A 20,447-nucleotide genomic window follows, 5' to 3' on the forward strand; every position below is an offset into this window, starting at 1 on the left:
ATGCACATACGATATAATGACTGGGGTGAGTTGGGAAAACATGAATATAAAATTATGTCTGAGCTTGATCAAAGATGCATTAAACTGTCAAGAGATACAAACGGAGCATTTCCCAATCTCTAACAAAGAAGGCATCTGACAGCAAGCAAGTTCTCCACAAAGTAGAGTGGAATTATATGGTGTTTAGTGCTAGATGTTACAGTGCAGAAGAGTGGAAAATCACCATAAGGAAATGGCTGGGCCATGCTTAATGATAAACTCCAGATTAGGATGGTTTAGGAGAAAGGGTGCCATTTAGAGAGAGCAAGGAGTCCCTCCACCTTCGCCATGCTTCATGTAGGATCATAACTTCATTAATGTTTGTCAACAGTTTTCACAACTGATCTTCAGTCAAGACTCACAAGTGGACCACAGCCTGAGCACTATCACCATGCAAATATATGATTAAAGGTTAAGAAAGGGGTCCTGGGTCTTAAAAGTTTGAAGAGACCTAGCCTACTCATTGACTAGTTGGATGCTACCTCACTGATAACTGAAAGGGAACACCTGAGATGTGTTGCTAGTTCTTCAGACTAGCAAACTAGACTTTGAAAGGAGATGAGCGAATACTGCACGGGGGGGGGGGGGTGTTCAGAAAGCAGGGTGAAGACTGAGAGAAGTAAGGAGATTTGACTGGCAAAGGGAGTGTGCTGAGAGATAAGAAAATGTTAGAAGTGTGGTAATGTAAAGTTCTACAATAGTCAAGAATCCATATATTCTTCTACCACAATGAGCACTTTAAGTCTCTTCCATTTCTGGTCTAGAGAAGTTCTCTTCTTTTTTTAACTTTGGTTATGTTTTTTGTTTGTTTGCATTTTTTATTTTATAGTAATAAAAAAAAAAACAACCTAAAAATATATGTATAGAAAAAAGAGTGTTCAGCAGGGGAGGGACTGCAGCGCACATGCACCAGGTCCAATCCACAGTATCTCCGGGATAAAAGATTAGTCAGTAGGTAATGTGAAAGAAGGTCTTGAATTGCCAGTCAGAACAGATAACACTGGGTTAATTTAATAACAACCCCTTGTGGTATGAGAGGTTTGTTAATTACCAAAACTGGAGCTGTGGGATAGGATATGGTGGATTAAACATTTCCTCCTGGAAAAGTTTCTGCAGAATGAACAGAAGAGCCCATCCGCTCAAATTCTACAATGTTTTAAATAATAAACATACGTATAAACAACAACAACAACTTGGGCTCCATAGAAACCCCTTCCCACCCAGCTGGGAAGGAATTAATTTGAGGCATTGCTCAGCCCAGGGGAATCAGCCTTCAAACACATGACATAATAGCAGAGTGCCCTGATGCATGCACAGAATGAATTTCCCCATCACTAAGTAATTACAGCCTGCCCCATACATCTGGGTTAAGGGTCAGATCTTCCATGTTAGAGGGTGCAACTGATAGGCAGGCTTGGCCTCTGGCACGTAGCCACCCACTGAGATCAGGTGAGAGTTGCAAGTGTCCACCAAGAGGATTTTCCATCCAGCACATCCTGTCTCGCTTTTTCAAACGCAATGTTTTCCACGAAAGTTTAGGGTCAGTAGCAAAACCGATTATCCTTCACCGTCCTGCAGACCTTTGGTGGCATTTCTGTCTATTCCTCTTGCTCTCTTTCCCTGTCCTATTATATAATACAGGTGCAATAAAATAACACACTCTCCTGTGTTGTATGTCCGAAAGATCCTACCTCGGAGCAGAGACTGAACTTGATGAGTTTGGGATCTCATCCAAAAAACACCACGGTCCCATGAACTCTGCAATACTAAGGTCAGCAGACAGCTCAAGACGCACACAATTTAGATTTCAATTGCCCCTATTGCATCTAGGCACCAGGAATGAACTCCAGGGGAGGGTTTAATCTGGCACACCTTCCCACCTTTATCAGAACCTGGACATGTACGGTGTTGCCCTGACACAGGGTAGTGTCTCCACCCCATTGGAATGTGGTCTGGAGTACAAAGTAATGGTAAACATCCTTCCTAGCCGAGAAATCTAATCTTACAGTTCAGGACTCTACCTGCGGAGGAACTCTCAATATCTGAAACATTCCTTCCTCAAACAACTGGGGAGGGGGCAGAAGAGGGAAGAGGAGGGGGCAGAAGAGCGGGATCATTATGTAAGAGGGAGACTAAAGATGCTGAACAACAGTTATTAAAAATACCAGCCCTGTAGGGGGAAGGCAAGAGAAACACTCACGCAGCAGGAAAGAAAAGCCAAGAGCAAAGGTTACTGAGGAGGTTGGAGGCAACCTTTGAATCGCAGCAGCAAACATTTCAGATGTATCATTTTTCATGCAATGAATGTACACACAGCAGAGAGAGAAGGAGAGACGTAATCTCCTAAAACCTGAAGACTGGCAACATTTCTCCCTCTCCAGTGAGAAACCGCGGGTAGATTTTTTTTTAAAATAAAAAGAACTCATTAATTGTGCCCAATAGCTGCAAAGAGAGCGAGTTACAAGGAAATCAATTTGGGGAGAGGGGGTGGAAGAAGGGAGAATAGTAATCTAATCTTCAGGAGCGGAGCGGCTGGAATCTATATGAATGCATCTCAAACCTTGGAACAGTTTTAGAAAGGGGACTTTACAAACCAAGGGAAGCAACTCGTGTTTTATCAGCGCGTTTTGCCATACAATGCCCTGGCAATCGAGTACTGTATATATTTTTTTATAAGTTGTTTAAAAAAACCCCAGAACAATTAACAAGCCATTGATTTCTACAGATCTCAAGGCTGAGCGGGACGGAGCGGAGCTTTAGTTTTGGACACAGCCGAGTCGAGAGTTTGCAATCTACAACACAAGGCACAGAGGAGTTACCAAATAAGGAGAATAAAGGGGAGGCGTGGGGGGGGGAGAGGAATAAACCTTTGTGTTGGCAGCAAAGCAAGAGTGCGATTCCTTTCCCCTGGTCCTGCCGCTCCCCTACTACTCCTATTCCGCCGCCACCTTGGTCCGCCCCCCCCCCCCAAACCAGCAAATTCTTTCTTTCGCCCAACTCACCTCATCGGCCAGAGAGATCCTCGCACTGCCCGGCGCACCAAGTTGCAAAGCCCAAAGGCGCGCACTCTTCTGTGTGTGTGTGTGTGTGTCACACCGGCTGGCTGCTCTTCTGCAATCTCCTTCCACCGCCGAGCAAAGCTTGGCCAAAGCAAAAGCCAAGGGGCGGGCGGCCGGGCTAGCTGGCTGACCTCTCTCCGCTTCCGAAGCGCGCACTTGCGCGCAAAAAAAATGCTTTTGATCTCCTCTCAGTTCCCGGGCTCGGAGGACTTTGTGGTGCCGGAGGGAGCGAGGGGTGTGTGTGTGTGAGCGCGCGCGTGTGTGCCTGGGAGCTCGCGCGCGCGCCTGTGTTTGTGTGTGTGCGCGCAAGCAAAAGTCTAGGGAACCCGAGAACTCAGGCTCGCCACCCCGTCGCCGTCCGTGCCCCCCTTTCCCGATCTCGCATTCTTCTGTTTCCCAGGGGCACCGTCGACCCCGGTTGAAATTGACTAGTCTAGTCAGTTTTCAGAGGGCGCCTGGGAACTCTTCTGTAAAGTCACCGCCGACGCCGCCTCCTTTTCTCTGCCCCCCACCCGCCTCCTCCTCCTGCCGCCCCGATCACTCTTTCTCTCCGCAGGAAATCCCTCCCAGACTCCTGTTCTTCCCTCCTGATTGGGAAAAAAAAGCGAGAAAAGGGGGGTGGCGGGCGGCTAGGCTTGCTGGGCAGGGCCAGAGAGTTGCCTGCTGCCACTCAAAGCAAGGAGAGGAGGGGTGGATTCAGGGGTTAACCCGATGGGAGGGTGTGCGTGTGTGTTGTGAAGCGTGTTACCTGAGCCCTTGGCGCGGTTAGGAACATGTGCGCACAGGTAGGACGGGCTCCGTGTCTGGAGCGGAGGAGCTGCTGAGCGCCATCTCTTCCCCGCCTTTCGCTTTCTCCCCCCTACCTCTCCCCCCCGCCTCCTTTTAAGTGAGAGCCTGCAGGGTTCATTGGAGTCTCAAGTGGATTTAATGAGAGTTACTTGGCAAGAGGAAGCGGCGCAACCCTTGCCAAACTATGTGGAAAAGCAAGGGCAGAGAGGTCTGACTTACAGGTATCCATTAAGGGCGCCTCATATTCCCCCCCCCACGCCCCGCTAGCCTATGTCTGAGTATTGGTCTGGTATTATTTAGTCTTGATTTGCATGCTAGGTTTAATCTGGATGTTCATTGATTTAGTGATATTGTTAAGCAGCGTGGCGTAATGGTTGGAGTGTTGGACTAGGACCTGGTAGAGCAGGGTTCGAATCCTCACTCAGCCAGCCATGAAGCTCACTTGGACCGGTCACCATCTCTGAGCCTAACCTACCTCACAGGGTTGTTGTGTGGATGAAATGGGGAGAAGAACCATGTACACACACCTCCTCAAGCTCCTTGGAAGGGAAACGTGGTATATAAGTGTAATAAATAAATCAAGCATTTGGTTGTTTTTATTAGGGCCTTGGATGTTCTTAAGCACCTTGTGTGGGGAAGGTGGATTAGTTTATATATTTAATACATGCATCGTGTTTGAAAGTGCAAATTAGTCATTTGCATAGAATGTATCTTCAAACTGTGGTATTATGTGTAATGGAAAATAGGTACAGAAAGGAAAATTCCTGGATGCCAAGTTTGGGACAAGTACTCTTTGGTGAAAGAACCCCAGCAAGGATTTAAAATCACAAAATACACAGCAAAGGAAAGTGTGGAAATATAGGTTGTTAGACTTTTAGAATATGCCCTTCCAAGTTTCTTCGAAACTTCCCTTCTTTCTCTGGCATAGAAAAAGACCACATATCTGGTAAGTTAAAACGTCCCTAAAGGTCAGATTCATGTGCTTTTCCATACGGCATTCAGTTTCTCAGGTAGACTAGAGAAGAACAATAGTCTTGATTACCTTCTTCTTCCCAAAGTGAGGGGAAGTGACCTAGGCTAAGCCTGGCAGGACAGCTTAAAGGTAAAGGGACCCCTGGCCATTAAGTCCAGTCGCGGATGACTGGGGTTGCGGGGTTCATCTCGTTTTATTGGCCAAGGGAGCCGGGTCATGTGGCTAGCATGACTAAGCTGCTTATGGCAAAACCAGAGCTGCACATGGAAACGCTGTTTACCTTCCCACCGGAGCGGTACCTATTTATCTACTTGCACTTTGATGTGCTTTTCGAACTGCTAGGTTGGCAGGAGCTGGGACCAAGCAACGGGCGCTCACCTTGTCGCGGGAATTCGAACCTAACCCTTTTGTGTCTTAATTAGACTTAAGCTTGTGGATTATATGAGGCTGGTTATTTTACAATTATCACCTGTGATAAGTAATTAGAGCACATTACGAGGGTGTGTGTGTGTGTGTATTTGCATATACAAGTGAATAAGAAAGATTGTTATTTCGTATTTTGGATAGTTGCTTCCTTCTCCTTTAAAGGCATTTCAGATGCAGCATTAAAAGTAACCCTAATCCTAACCCTTGAAGACCCTGGTTGTCATGCTCGTGTGTAGACTATCAAAATTATATGTGCGGTAGTTTAAGTGCTGGGCTATGACTGGGAAGGAACAAGGTTGCTTAGTCATGAAGCTCACTAGGTACCTTTGAGCCTAACTTTCTTGTGTAAAAAACGGGTGGTGAAGACAAGACCCATCTTATGCTTCTCTTCCCTGTAGGCCACTCTGGGTTCTACAAAGGATAAGCTAAACATAGCTACAATAAATAAATAATTTTTGAACAGTACGCTTTTATTTGCACATTGAGGAGGGTCAAGACCTCCTGGAGTTCTGGGGAAGGTGTTGTTGGAGGGAAGAGCTCAACCTATACTGTCAAACCTTGGTTCCTGAACACTTCCGTTATCATACTTTTCAGATCCTGAACACTGAAAACCTGAAAGTAAATGCTCCAGTTTTCAAACGTTTTTCAGAACCCAATCGTCCAACGTGGCTTCCACTTGAGTGCAAGAAGCTCTTGCAACCAATCAGAAGCCACACCTCAGTTGTTGAACGTTTTGGAAGTCAAACGGTCTTCCGGAATGGATTATATTTGACAACCGGGGTTTGACGGTATACTAAGAATGAACTCATTATCCTAATGTGGATCCTTATGTAGCCCTATCCACATACGAGGAAAAGGAATAAGCAGGTAGGCTTGCAGGGGGTGTAGAAATACAAATAAATATTTGGGGGTGGTGGAAAAATTGGGATATCCCAAAACTGCCCAGTGAGGACTGGGCATGTTCAGTGTGCACAGAATGCTGAACGACCGGGAAATGTACAATCAAGGGAGGGGATAATGGAACAACGAAGTAACTTAGAAAAGGTCATAGCTGCCCTGGTGAAACCGTCAGTTTGGGAAAGGCTTCTTATAGTTCTCTGTGTTCACAATATGGCTCTTTGTCCCAGTATCTTTGACGTTACGTTGCCCCCTTGATCAAAGATTTCAGCCCCTCAACCCTCTACAATAACAGGCTTATCTCCCTTTGGGCTTCTTGCGGGAATACGTTTTTCTTTGACATTTCAAACAGATTAAATGCTTTCATTAAAGGTAAATGTTCACTGCTTGCCTGATAGGGAAAGTGCAGCTATCACGATTTTTCCAAGTCGGAGTGTTTTTCTGCCTTTGAGGAATGCGTCTTCTGAGTGGCTTCTGGTTATCTGTAAAGGACTTACCTCATTCCAAGACCATGCAAGAGATTTGTTTGTTTGCTATGAGCAACAGCAGTCATCTTAACCCCTAAGGAATTATTTGCACTGGAGGTGAGCAGGGTAGGCGTGGGTACTAGAGAGTACCTTGTTAATGACTTCTGCGACCACATCAAGTGCATTTCAAAGGCAGTGGTGGCACATGAAGATGAATTACTTTTCCATATATGGAAGGACTCTTGGTTTGGTCCACCTAATCACTGTCCTGAGATCCTGTCCTGTCATGTGGTGGCTGTGGAGGCAGAACTCCACATTGCGTGTGCAGAACCTCTGGCTGGCGATGATATGCTGGGGACGCCGTGGGAGAGCGAATGCTTTGCATGCAAATTGTAGTTCCAGGTCGCAGTTCAGTCCCTGGCATCCCAGGTAGGGCTGGGTATGGCTCCTACCTTAAACCCTGCAGAGCTGCTGCCACTCAACGTAGGTAAGGGGTGGGGATCCTCTGGAATATAAGAAGCTGTCTTATAGCAAGTCAGATCATTGGTTCATTTAGCTCAGTGCTGTATACATTGATTGGCAGTGGCTCTCCAGGATTATAGGCAAGGAATCTCTCTGGTGCTGCTGGTGGTTGAACTTGCATGCAGATCAGATACTCTACCACTGAGCTACCTTCTCCAACTACAGTGGTACCTCGGGTTAAGTACTTAATTTGTTCTGGAGGTCCATTCTTAACCTGAAACTGTTCTTAACCTGAAGCACCACTTTAGCTAGTGGGCCTCCTGCTGCCACCACGCCGCCGGAGCACAATTTCTGTTCTCATCCTGAAGCAAAGTTCTTAACCAGAGGTACTATTTCTGGATTAGCAGAGTCTGTAACCTGAAGCGTATGTAACCCGAGATACCACTGTATGTCCTTTCTATCATCCCTGACCATTTACTATAGTAGTTGGGGCTAATGGGAGTTAAGAGTCCAAGAACATCAGGAGGGCTATGGGTTCTGCATTCCTGGTGTAGACAGTATTGAATTAAACAGGCCAATGGTTTCCCATGTCCATAATGCGCAGAGTGAAAACGTTTCTTGCACACAGGCCAAGTCGGTGGGCTACACAGATGCAGCCCAGTCCTAACCAAGTTTACCTGGAGGTGCCATAGCCCAGTGGCAGCACATCTGCTTTGCATGCAGAAGGTCCTGGTTGAATCCTCAACATCTCCAGGTAGACTTGGGGGAGACCTCGATCTGAAAGCTGGAGACCTCTTCCAGTTGGTGTGTAGACAGTGCTGAACTTGAAGGGTCAGTGGCCTGGCTGACTCCATAAAACGCAGCTCCCTATATTCCAATGGAAATAAACTACCCTAGTTTCTGTGTGGTTTGCTTCTGAATAGGCATTCTTCTGTATGCAAGCAAGCCACTCTAATAAATGTGTAGATTGCACCAATAGTTGCTAAAAGATGACTCTTAACAATAGTGTATTGATTGAAGGTGTGCCCATTATAAGGCTCTGCCATCTACAAAATACAGAAATGTGATCTATTTGGGTCAGTATTGTCAGCCCTGATTGGTTACATCTCTCCAGGGTCTCATGCAGAATTCTTCCCAGGCCATCTGGAAGGAGTAAGTGTTGAAAATGAGACTTCCATGTGTTCCCCATCCCTCAGTTATAGCTTCTTCCTTTAAGTGTCTCAGAAGGTGTTTTGTTTTGCAGATTATCAACAGCTAAATAAACGACACATGTGGCTGGATTTTATTTCAGAAGGACCAGTCATGATAAATATCAACCCACCCCCTGCCACACTTTCTACTGGCTTCTATCACAGTGGGAAGCAAATCAGTTCCTATGACAGTGTGTTGAGAAATGATGCTAAACTGGGGTTTATTGAGCAATCTGAATCATACGGGGGGGGGGGGGGAATGGCCGGGTGAGAGAGGAGTATAAACGCTGCTTCTAAGACACACCCTATATTTTCCAGTTCTTAATAAAGAGATTATTATGCGGATTTGATTATAAATGGCAGCATTTTATGGCTGCTATTTTGAAGAGCCTGTATCTATAAGTAGACACGCTTGGAAACATCACAAAGTTAAAGGTCTTGTTATTCATTATCTGACTTTGCCAGAGCTTGTGAAGTGCACTGACATTTATAACAGTTCTTTGAATTTATGTGGCATCCTTTGTCCTTTTAAGGATCTTAATTAAGCTTCTCAACTCCCTGAGGAGCTGATAAGCCCAGTTCGAAGAGAGGTGCAGGTACTTAATACACCCAAAATCAAGGCCAGCCATATATTAAAATCAGGACATCTCAAATGGGACCTTGATAGCTGGCCTGGTTTGTAAAGGAACATGGCTTGCAACTTGCAATTTTCCAATGTGAACTACGACTGTTGAAATCAGGCCCAGTGTCAGCACACAGTGCCCTTAGGCATCTGTCAGGGCCCACCATGGAAGCTGCCATTTTAGTTTTCCACAATGCCCCACAACCCTAAGATGAGGGCATTGTGAGAAATTAAACGGATGGTTCCCAAACCTGGTGCTGATCAGAGTGCTGTTGCTGCTGCTACCTCTGCCTCAAAACCTGCCAGGGCCCGCCAGTGTCGGAAAGCCCCTTAAAACCTAGAGCTGGTCCTAGTCAAAATTATAATCCTGAAAATGCAGAATACTTCAATCATGAAGTATTCCAGGGCAGAATCTTTTAGCATCATTGGGCAGAGTGTGAGTCTGAAGACCATTTCTCACTGATGTTTACCCTCAAGCCAGACATTAGCCCAGCTGGGACAAAAACAAGAACAAATTGCGGGGGGGGGGGGGGGAGCAGGGAGGGAGGGAAAGCTGCAAGGATGTTTAGTTAGCAATTCCCCATACTCCTGCATTATCATTATGTGTCAGTGTCATTTGCTGTGCAATGTGAACTTCTGCCCTTAGCGCCTGAGAATTAGGACATGTAGCACCAACAGATTTACCATCGGGAACAGCAAGAGATGTTGCCATACTCTTAGCTTGTATTCTTAGCATTTCTTGTTCACTTGGGGATTGCTGGTGTAATTTCCCCCCACCCCTTTGTTTTAATTGTTACGGTTTTAACAATACGTGCAGAGGATGAAATCCTTTCCTGAAAGCGTTAGTCATGTTCCGTGGAGCAGCGTGATTCCTGAACAGTGGCTCCGGGCCCTCAAATGGATTCTGGAAAAGTCATGGGTGGATCAAGCAGTGAACAGCAGTGAACAGCAGCAATTCAACACTGGTTAGAACAAAGGCAACAGTTCACCAGGTGATTCCCCTTAGTACAAAAGGGGGGGGGAGATACTAGTGAGAATTATTTTGTCACAAAACGTGAGTGGTTGGGTTTAATGTATTTACATGTTTCTGTAGAAAGATTCTCAAAAGACGCAACATGCCCAACCCAGCTCCAACACAGAGGAGCTCCAGCATGCGCACATTGTGTGTATAAATAGAATGTATACATGCATGCAACATATTCTATAGGGACATGTGCCAGAAAGCCAGGACTGGCCTTGCCATTCTCTTGTTTGTCCAGCTCTGATGAAATGGTCTCTGAGTCCTCGCTCAGGTATGCTCTTCTGTATACTCCAACAGACACATGCAGTCACAGATATTTATGTGTAAATACCTCTGACTGCTCCTATGAACCTTCTCGATCATGAACGCAGAAGAGCTCTGTTGGAAAAATTCTGGAGGAAGGCAGATTTGGATGTTAGAGGGACTTCTGGAAGCAGTGGCCTCACTTTGCCTAATGTTAGGGCCGGCTCCGAGTATGTAGAACGTCATCTTGGATTATGATCAAAGCTGTACAAATTATCTATAGGATTGCCAGGCCCTTGCCCAAAGGTGGCACCTGTCTCCTCACCCATCCTCTTTGAGTGGTCATTTCACTGGGTCGAGTAGTGTGGCTGCCTCAGGTGGCAGAGAAAGGGGTAGATAATTCCATCTATCAAGCTGAACTGCTTGCTCTCATGGAACGATCGCCATAGTGCAACATTGAATTCCACCCAAGAATTCATATAAACTGGTATCCAGTAAACAATAATTAAAAGATCATAAAATACACAACAGATGACCAACAACAAATCAATTCAATTATCTAAAAACACTTGGCAGGACCAAAAACATTCTTGGCAAGCAGTGCCTTTCTGATTTCAATAAGAACCATGTTCTAAATAACTGATGCCACTATGCTAAAAACCCTGGCTCTCTGAGAAACTAAAATATGAAAATATTAACCCATGTGGCACAGTTGATCATGCAGTCAGAGATCTTGTGAGAAAAAGGTGGTAATGTGAAAAAGTACAGGGTGAGATTACACCCACAGGCTCCACTCTTGCTTTTTTTGCAGGACTTCTTTGCTGACAGATGGTGCACCTGCAGCTCCTATTTACAGAGAAGCCTCAATCTCAAAGATGATTAATATCCACAAATCTAGCTAATCACCTTTGAAATCGAGGCTCCTTTGTAAATAGGATGTAATAGCTTAGCTCCTAGTTAAGGAACTGTACCCCCTCATGCAGTTTTTAGATATGACAACGTAATGCTTCTGCCCTACCCTTATATTTCATTAGGAGAAAACAGTCTTGTGCAGAGTGGGCTCCCGTGAAGAAGCTATAAAGTGAGATGTTATCTCGATGAGCCACTTTTGCCATCTAGAGGTGAATATCAGCACTGCCATTTGGGGATGCTTTTTCAGTGTTTGTGTGTGAGAAGAGCTGGGAAAATGCGCTGGGAGGTGCATTGCTTTGATGCAACGCCGTCTAGCCTCCATGCAAACACAGCAGAAGAAATGCTCAATAAATAGCCTACGTTGTCTAATCTCCATGCAGATAAATCGGGATGGATGACCAATAGATAGGTTGCCTGGAAGTGGGTGGCCTCTGCCTGTCTCTGAACTACCTTCCCTCGAAATATGCCCAACTGTAGTTTGGGCTGCCTTAGTAACTGCTGTTGTCCTCCATTGCCTTATCTGCGGTCATTTGGGGACCTGTGAGTCCCTTATTTTGCCCTGCAATCCCATTATTTTACTTGTTTAGATTTCTATCCCAATTGAAAATGATTTTTTAAAAAAATAATCCCATCTGCCTAAGCACTCTCTGCTTTCCACTCTCTTGCATGGTATCTCTGATCTTTGTTTTATAGAGAACTGTGTGGCTCACTGTGTGCAGCTTGCCTGAGTTAACCTCCGTCTTCCCACCCAAGGATAGGGTTGCCAACTTTTCTCCTACTAGCTTTTCTCCATTGCCTTCAAAGTGCTGCCTGGCACACGAAAACAAGAGTTTTCTTGCAATGTTATCTTCCATGCCAGGAAAAAGATGTATATTCTGTAAAAGGCAGTAGCAATAGTAGGATTTATTCTGTGACCAGTGGTGGTAACAACATTAATTTGAAGCCACTGCCTAAACCAAAATGACAGAACATATCAGACCTATCCTTAACTTGAATCTGAGTTTGCTAGTTTCCTCTCCCCTCCCAGTCCAGTTTTCTTTTCATGCTGTCATAGGCCTGAGTGCAGGGCCCTTTTTGTGATTTGTAAGCCACTCTGGGAAGCTTTTGGGGCTGAAGAGCAGGATTTTAAAAATTGCTTCATTTACAAGAGCCAGTACAAAAGGAAGAAGGTAAGTTGGTAACCATACCCGTGATATGTTGCCAGAATCCTGACATGGTTCCCTCTCCTCTCCTGTCCCCTCAGCCCCTGTAATGAATGCTGCTGTGACACAGGAAGACATATCCTGCACCCTAGAGAAAGGGACAAGGAAGTATATTTCCACTGAAATAAAACACGCTTCCTTATGACTATAACCAGAAGCACCACTCAGCAAATTGACAGATTACGGAAGCTGGCTATAAACGCTGATCCTTTTCCCAGCCCTGCTCTGCAAACTTCTTGGTTTAAGATAACACAAGAGGACTGCTTATACCATGGAAATGAATGAAAGCAAGGAGCAAGGCTGCAGAGATAAGGGAGGGAGGGGATTCACCCAGAGACTGATCTAGCTTCACTGACCTTAATGAAGAAACCAGAATTCATATGTGTGTTTGTGTGCACGTGTATAAATACAAACCAAAGTTTCATACTACAAACCTCAGTGAGCAGGTAGTATATGCAGAGAACCTTTATTTCTTGTGTTATTTCATTCATTCATAATGCCCTTCATCTGAAGATCAGGATGGTTTGCAATATTAAAAACACAAAGCACAAACCATAATAACAAACCAAAACAATATTTCTCCACAGAAAACATTAAAATAATTTATGCTGACTCTAGGCATATAATTTTAGCAAGCAGATTTCTAAAATTGCCAAATTTCCACACACATCCAATATTCTGTATGACAGGAACCCATTTAGGAAACTGGTTGTATCCATTTCAAAACACCCCTGTTTAAAATTTCTAGATGTAGCAAAACAAGCCGTCCCTCTAAAAGTCGTAAAATGGCATCTACGTAAAGTTTGGGAAAACTAAAAGCCACTGATCTTATTCAGAGGAGGAACGGAAGACAATCCTTAAGCATGAGTTTTCTATAGGTTTTCCAAATTGCTATGTCCCTAAACACCAGAATATGTCTGAGTAAAGAACTATGTATCCTTGCATTGTCTGGAAACTACAGCGGGGCTGGCTTCCAGCCAAACAAGGGGGCTCAATAGCATATCAGTATCATCCATACTGAATGAACTTGGAAAAGTTATCCCCAGTTTGTTGCCATCTTGCCCGCAGAGTAAAAACATTTCCCAAAAGTACTTTATTTTATGACAACACAATTGTACATTTGTAAAACCTCCCAAAAGCCAAAGCAAACATGCTCATTTAGGGCAGGCAAAAAGAGAGCAGGGGCTCTTGCGGGCTTCAAAATTTCTCTAAAATTCAGTCTTCTATACTACCGTCCTCTTTTGCATCCAACCACCTTTCTCATCTGCCACATAGAAGGGGCTAATCCATATAAATCAGTGAAAAGGTAAAGGGACCCCTGACCATTAGGTCCAGTCATGACCGACTCTGGGGTTGTGGCGCTCATCTCGCTTTACTGGCTGAGGGAGCCGGTGTACAGCTTCCAGGTCATGTGGCCAGTATGACTAAGACGCTTCTGGCGAACCAGAGCAGCGCACGGAAACGCCGTTTACCTTCCCGCTGGAGTGGTACCTATTTATCTACTTGCACTTTGACGTGCTTTCGAACTGCTAGGTTGGCAGGAGCAGGGACCGAGCAATGGGAGCTCACTCCATGGGGGGGGGGGATTCGAACCACCGACCTTCTGATCAGCAAGTCCTAGGCTCTGTGGTTTAACCCACAGTGCCACCCGTGTCCCAATCAGTAGGTGGAATTTTAAATAGCGTTGAGTTAAATACGATCACCTGCTAATTGCTTCAGATCAAACTGCAGTTGCAGGGAAATGGGTGACTCAAAAGTTGGCAACTCTACTACGGGACTAGCAGCTGTTTGATGTTGCTGTATTGGAAAGTTGGTTCCATTCCCACAGGAATGTCACAAGGGTTCACTTCCAAATAATGCTATTTAAAAAAAGAATCTACCAGGTTTTAGCTCTGATTGTTGTGAACGTAAATGTAAAAAAGTGTAGGAAATGTCTGGGGAAAGCCAGATTGTTGTGAACGTAAAAAAGTGTAGGAAATGTCTGGGGAAAGCCAATGGGGGTTTGTGTGTGTAAAGTTGACAGCTCCGCTTTGCAACAGGTCTGTTTATTTTCTGTAACCAAAAAATATTATCTGAATATTACATCATAAGAAAGGTAATGCAGAACAGGAAGGCCTTAAACAAAAGCCAGGTTGGCAACTTTTGAAGCAGCCCCTTTTAACAGCCGTCCGTTGATCTGCATCAATTAGCAGCTGAAAATGTTTAGCTCCTTGCTATGAAAAGCTTCAGGTGCTGATTTCTAAATTTCAAAACTATGTTAACAGGACAGGTGTAGGTCAGTCCAGCTTTATTCCCCCTAAGCCTGTCGGCAAACCAAGGGAGAAAGTGGGAAGGGTTTCCACTTCCCTATATATATCTTTGCTAGTAGCATATATATATGGTAAAGGATAGTTAAGTCCAGTCAAAGGCAACTATGGAGTGCAGTGCTCATCTCGCTTTCAGGCTGAGGGAGCCGGTGTTTGTCCACAGACAGCTTTCTGGATCATGTGGCCAGCATGACTAAACCGCTTCTGGTGCAGCGGAACAAAGTGAAGGAAGCGAGAGCGCACGGAAATGCCGTTTACCTTCCCACCGCAGTGGTACCTATTTATCTACTTGCACTGGCATGCTATTAAACTACTAGGTTGGCAGAAGCTGGGGCAGAGCAAAAGGAGCTCACCCCATTGCGGGGATTCGAACCACCGACCTTCTGATTGGCAAGCCCAAGAGGCTCAGTGGTTTAGACCACAGCACCACCCACATCTCTCGTAGCCTGCATAATACTTCTTAGAATACAGAACTTCAGAGTGCTCAAAGCACTTCACATAAATGACCTTGTAATCCTTACAACAGCCTTATATGGTAAGAGGAGATTGCCCCCCTACTGGAAACAGCAGAGGCTGAGAAACTGTTGGTGGCCTATGGCCAGCTGGTGAGCTCATGGTCGAGGTGCAATTCAAACTGGGGACTTCCCTGATTCATAGGTCAGTCTCTTTGCCATTATGCTACACCAGCACCCCATAGTCGCCTTGAGTGGACTTAACTCCAGGGGTCTCTTACCTTTTCCCTTTTTACACCAGCTCTGTATTGGATAACATAAGACAAATATGTACTTCTGTGCAGCTTTGCATAGCTTATACAGGTCCACAGATTTTAACACAGACTTTAGGTCCAGCAGGTTATATTTTATTCCGATGACTCAGAATAAACTAAAAGGCAATAAACAAAACAAAACCCACTTGCTGTGTAATTTTATGCATGTTTGCTCGGAAGGAAGTCTCACAGCACTGAGTGGGGCTTATGCCCAGAAACTTTGGAAAACAGAGAATTTTGACATTTGAACACTACAGGGCACAATTGAGCACAGCTAGACCCATAAAAATGATTGTGCTTTTGCACAGCTTCTGCTCGTTTCAACCAGGCTTCAGCAGGAGAATTTCCCCTTGGGTTGTGATCCACGCTCTTGCAAAAGTAGATAGAAATCTCATATGTCCTGTTCAGAAATGGGTGAGCATTACAGGGGACAAGAAGGAGCCAGGAAGCTGCCTTGTACTCAGTCCCACCAATGGTCCATCTGGTTCAATGTTGTCTACACTGACTGTCAGGATTTCAGACAGGGAGTCTCTCCCAGCCCTACTTGGTGATGCTGGGCATTGAACTCTGGACCTTCTACACACGAAGGAAATACTCTACCCACTGAGCCATGGCCCTTTCCAACAAGCCGTATATGCTTCCAAAGACAGTCATTCCACCCCTGCTTCTGCATGACATTTCCATGCATCTTCTAATGGGCGTGTGTAGCCACTTGTAAAGAGCCACAAGGAATGCAAAATAGACAAAGTGATACCCTATGTCAGGTTAATTTTGGTAGCACAATTTAGAAAGATGAAAAACCTGATGACGAGGCAAGGATTCGAGCCACAGAGAACATTTCCTCTGGAATAACTGTGTTGCTTATTCTCTTATTAATAATCATATAAAAGAAATCCCACCCCACCCTGATTGTAATCTTTTGTGTGTGTGTTTTTTAAAAAAACAAGGCTTTCTAATTTTAAAACCTCATGCTGTAATTTTTTATGTTTTAACTTTTATAGGTCATGTTGTGTGATTTCAGCCTTGTTCTTATCCCCTGCTGTAAATTGTAAAGGCCTTTAGCTATACACAATAAACTGATTGAGTGTGTGTGTGTGTGTGTGTGTGTGTGTGTGTGTGTGTGCATGTATATATCTATCTTTAGCAGATCATAGGTAAAGGTAAAGGGACCCCTGACCATTAGGTCCAGTTGTGGCCGACTCTGGGGTTGCGGCGCTCATCTCGCTTTATTGGCTGAGGGATCCGGCGTACAGCTTCTGGGTCATGTGGCCAGCATGACTAAGCTGCTTCCGGCGAACCAGAGCAGCGCACAGAAACTCCGCTTACCTTCCCTCCAGAGCGGTACCTATTTAGCTACTTGAACTTTGACGTGCTTTCAAACTGCTAGGTGGGCAGGAGCAAGGACCGAGCAACGGGAGCTCACCCCGTCACGGGGATTCAAACCGCCGACCTTCTGATTGGCAAGTCCTAGGCTCTGTTGTTTAACCCACAGCACCACCCGCGTCCCTTAGCAGATCATACTTCTGCATAATTTGCATGGGTAACTTCTGCTATCTAGATGCTGAGTGTCAAGATAGCTGATTCTATACGTAAGAGACATCAGCTCAATTAGCCATCCCCAACTTGGCACCTTTCTGATGTTTTGAACTCTAGCTCCCATCAGCCCCTGTCAGGTTGTGGAAGGTTGAGCTAGATCCATAGAGAATGGACAGCAACTTCCCCCCTTGGGTTCTGGTGGCAACTTTGCTTGAATCCAGGTATGCAGATGTGCATGTCACAGCAGGCCTGTAGAAGGCAGGAAACAGCTGCTTCCTTTCACACTTACTTACTCAGATTAACCAAATGGAATGGTAGCAATAACTCCATGGAGCCTGATGAAGCTACTCCTGGAAAAAAAAATCAGCTTTATAAATTGCTTCCGCTGACTTATCACATCACAAAAGAGGATTTCCATCCATCTTTGTGGGATTTGGTTCCTCTGGCTGTACTTACACCTGGTAAAGAACAGAAAACTTGCAGAAAGCATTGTCATAAATCTACCAATTTGTCTGTAATAATTTGTATTAAAAACAAAAAAACAGAGTTTAAATTGCTATTAGGGGTTGCAGGGGCAAGATTGGTGGGGGGGGTAGAAAAATGAGAGCATAGTGGATATACAGGGGGAGAAAAGAGCCTGGGGGCCTGAGGGAAAGATGCAGACAGAGGTCTTCCCTCCCTTACTCAAAACCCTTCCAAACCAGTGGTCTAAACAACTGAGCCTCTTGGGCTTGCCAATCAGAAGGTTGGCAGTTCGAATCCACGTGATGGAGGTGAGCTCCCATTGCTCTGTCTCAGCTTCTGCCAGCCTAGCAGTTCGAAAGCACACCAGTGCAAGTAGATAAATAGGTACAGCTGCGGCAGGAAGGTAAATGGCGTTTCCATGTGCTCTGGCTTCCCTCACGGTGTTCTCTTGAGCCAGAAACAGTTTAGTCTTTACCGGCCACATGACCCATTTGTCTGTGGACAAACACCAGCTCCTTTGGTCTGAAAGCGAGATGAGCGCCACAACCCCATAGTCGCCTTTGACTGGACTTAACCATCCAGGTCCTTACTGCTTGCTAGTTCTTGCATCCACTAATGTGAGGGCTAGACACATGGTTGTGTTAAAAAAGAAAATAATTACTAGGATCATGCTTATGTTGCCACCTCCTGTTACATAATCAGGTTCGGTGCTGTGCAATTTGATAGCATCTGTGCAGATTGCTGCACGCTGCATTCTAATATTTGTTTTTCCAATACAGATGTGGTGGCCAGCCAGGCAAAGAGGAATCCCGCTGAATGAGTGAAACGCTATCCACTGCTGAAAGTGCCCATGCTGGGAGCCAGATGTCTCTAATTCTCAGAGCATGCCACATATTCCAGAACATCACTGCTCCATAAAACATTATTAGATTCCATTTGTGTGTCTCGGAACTTCAAAGTTATTGCACTGAATAGAAGAGACTCTGTATGTCCTCAAAGGATTTGGTTTCTTAAGGATTTATCTAGCTACCTGAGGAGTGCCATTGTCTAGCTCATTTACTGTTTATCATCCTCACCGCTCAGCTATCACAGACTAAAGAAACAGGCAGAAATTTGCAGGGGCCAAGGGGAAACTTGCTAAGAATTGCTAAGTTATTCAGGAATTCACGAAGCTGGTTGTTTCTTCAATTAGTTTCCCTTCCATAGGGTTGATGTAACAGTCAGCAGAGATCCCGAGCAGCAGAAACTACAGTGGTACCTTGGGTTAGAGATGCTTCAGGTTACAGACTCCGCTAACCCAGAAATAGTACCTCGGATTAAGAACTTTGCTTCAGGATGAGAACAGAAATCGTGCTCTAGTGGTGCGGTGGCAACAGGAGGCCCCATTAGCTAAAGTGGTACCTCAGGTTAAGAACAGTTTCAGGTTAAGAACAGACCTCCAGAACGAAATAAGTTCTTAACCCGAGGTACCACTGTACAGAGCAGTCATTCCCAAACTGTTCTAGGTCACCACCTCATAAATTCATCCCCGGTGCCCCTTACCCTATAAAAAGCATTGTTCGGAATACTGGTTTGTGCAACCCACTAGGGAAGAGAACAGCACACAAAGAATTCAAAACAGTAACAATTAATTACATGCTTGTTCAAAATCCAATTAAACTCGTTTAGTTTAATTATTCCAACAAAATTGATGAACCTGATCCAGCTTTTCAAAGTCTGATAGCCATTTACACCTCCGGTGTCCTCCTGCCGCCCCCTTGCTTCCTAGTGCCCCCTAAGTAACCCCCACCCACCCAGTGGGCAGTGCCACCCACTTTGAGAACCACTGCTATAGGGGAAAGACAAGATTCCATACTCCTTCTCTTGCTTTAATGACTGAGCAGAAAACTCCATTTGGGAAATGTCTATGGAATAATAATAATAATAATAATAATAATAATAATAATAATAATAATTTATTATTTGTACCCCGCCCATCTGGCTGGGTTTCCCCAGCCACTCTGGGCGGCTTCCAACAAAGATGAAAGATACACTAAAATGTCACATATTAAAAACTTCCCTGAACAGATGTCTTCTGTCTTCTGAATGTCAGGTAAATGTTTATCGCTTTGACATCTGATGGGAGGGCGTTCCACAGGGCGGGCGCCACTACTGAGAAGGCCCTCTGCCTGGTTCCCTGTAACTTGGCCTCTTGCAGTGAGGGAACTGCCAGAAGGCCCTCGGAGCTGGACCTCAATGTCCGGGCAGAATGATGGGGGAGGAGACGCTCCTTCAGATATACTGGACCGAGGCCGTTTAGGGCTTTAAATGTCAGCACCAACACTTTGAATTGTGCTCGGAAACGTACTGAGAGCCAATGTAGGTCTTTCAAGATGCTATGGAAGGCCTCTTACACCAGTGGCGTTTCCCTCACTCCCCCCCGCCCCAAGACAGCAAGATCCTCTTTGTAACTTTCCAACATGCAGTTGTCTAAGCACCAAAGAACTCGCCTGCGGAAGGAACCCTGAACCTTTTTCCACAGTTGCCTGGAATGTTTGTGGAAGATTTCCATCTGCAGAGTTTGATCAGGGAAAATGATGGTACAGACGGCCAACATGGTGCTGTTGAGAGTCCCAGCTCCCATTGGCTGCCATTGGCTGTGCTGGCTCATGGGGACTTGGGTGTCCTAGAAGCTCTGGATGGTGACAAGTTTCTCACCCCTGCTCTAAGAAGCGGGTCGTCCCCCCCCCCCCCAAGGCAACTGCTTGGTGGGAAGCAATATTCAGGGACCACCATCGCTACCTGTCTCCCTCCATCAGCAATAAGTGAAGAAATCCAGTAGGCAGCTCAAACAGGTTCTAGTGCTGGGTCATTCAGCTTGCAACGCCCTCACTCACCTCTCCATCAGCTGTGGCCCTCTGTCTCCTTTGTTTTCCTCCGTCACCTTTCTCTCTCTACTATTCAGGTGTCCACAGGTCTGTGCTGAAAGGCATTTCCTTCTTCCTGTAAGTATCTCTCTCTCTCTCTCTCTCTGCCTCCCTTGCTCACACAGGAAATTAAAGATACCCCCCTTTTTTTGCTGCTGGTGGATTC

At 45.3% G+C, this 20,447-nt stretch overlaps 1 protein-coding gene and 1 long non-coding RNA gene across 6 annotated transcripts in view; one reads left to right on the forward strand and one right to left on the reverse strand.

Annotated features, from left to right (window-relative positions):
* The window catches only part of CASKIN2 (CASK interacting protein 2), a 106,997-nt gene extending 103,329 nt beyond the window's left edge, over positions 1 to 3,668 (reverse strand). For 3 of the 4 annotated variants that reach the window (XM_083725603.1, XM_083725602.1, XM_083725601.1), the window contains exon 1: positions 3,042 to 3,668. The gene's annotated coding sequence lies outside the window, so the exon portion shown is untranslated. The remainder of the gene's footprint in view (positions 1 to 3,041) is intronic. The other variant, XM_083725604.1, reaches the window with a different exon arrangement.
* Positions 3,669 to 3,834: 166 nt separating this feature from the next.
* LOC310838410 lies at positions 3,835 to 18,545 on the forward strand. Of its 2 annotated transcripts, none has more exons than XR_014560961.1 (3): positions 3,835 to 4,108; positions 11,223 to 11,309; positions 18,155 to 18,545. It is a non-coding gene; the product is annotated as an uncharacterized lncRNA (long non-coding RNA). The 2 variants fall into 2 exon arrangements; XR_014560962.1 differs by lacking the exon at positions 18,155 to 18,545 and adding an exon at positions 12,344 to 13,413.
* Positions 18,546 to 20,447: the final 1,902 nt, after the last annotated feature.

This window comes from Podarcis gaigeae (genome assembly GCF_964106915.1).
Source record: "Podarcis gaigeae genome assembly, chromosome: 2".
NCBI classification, from domain to species: domain Eukaryota; kingdom Metazoa; phylum Chordata; class Lepidosauria; order Squamata; family Lacertidae; genus Podarcis; species Podarcis gaigeae.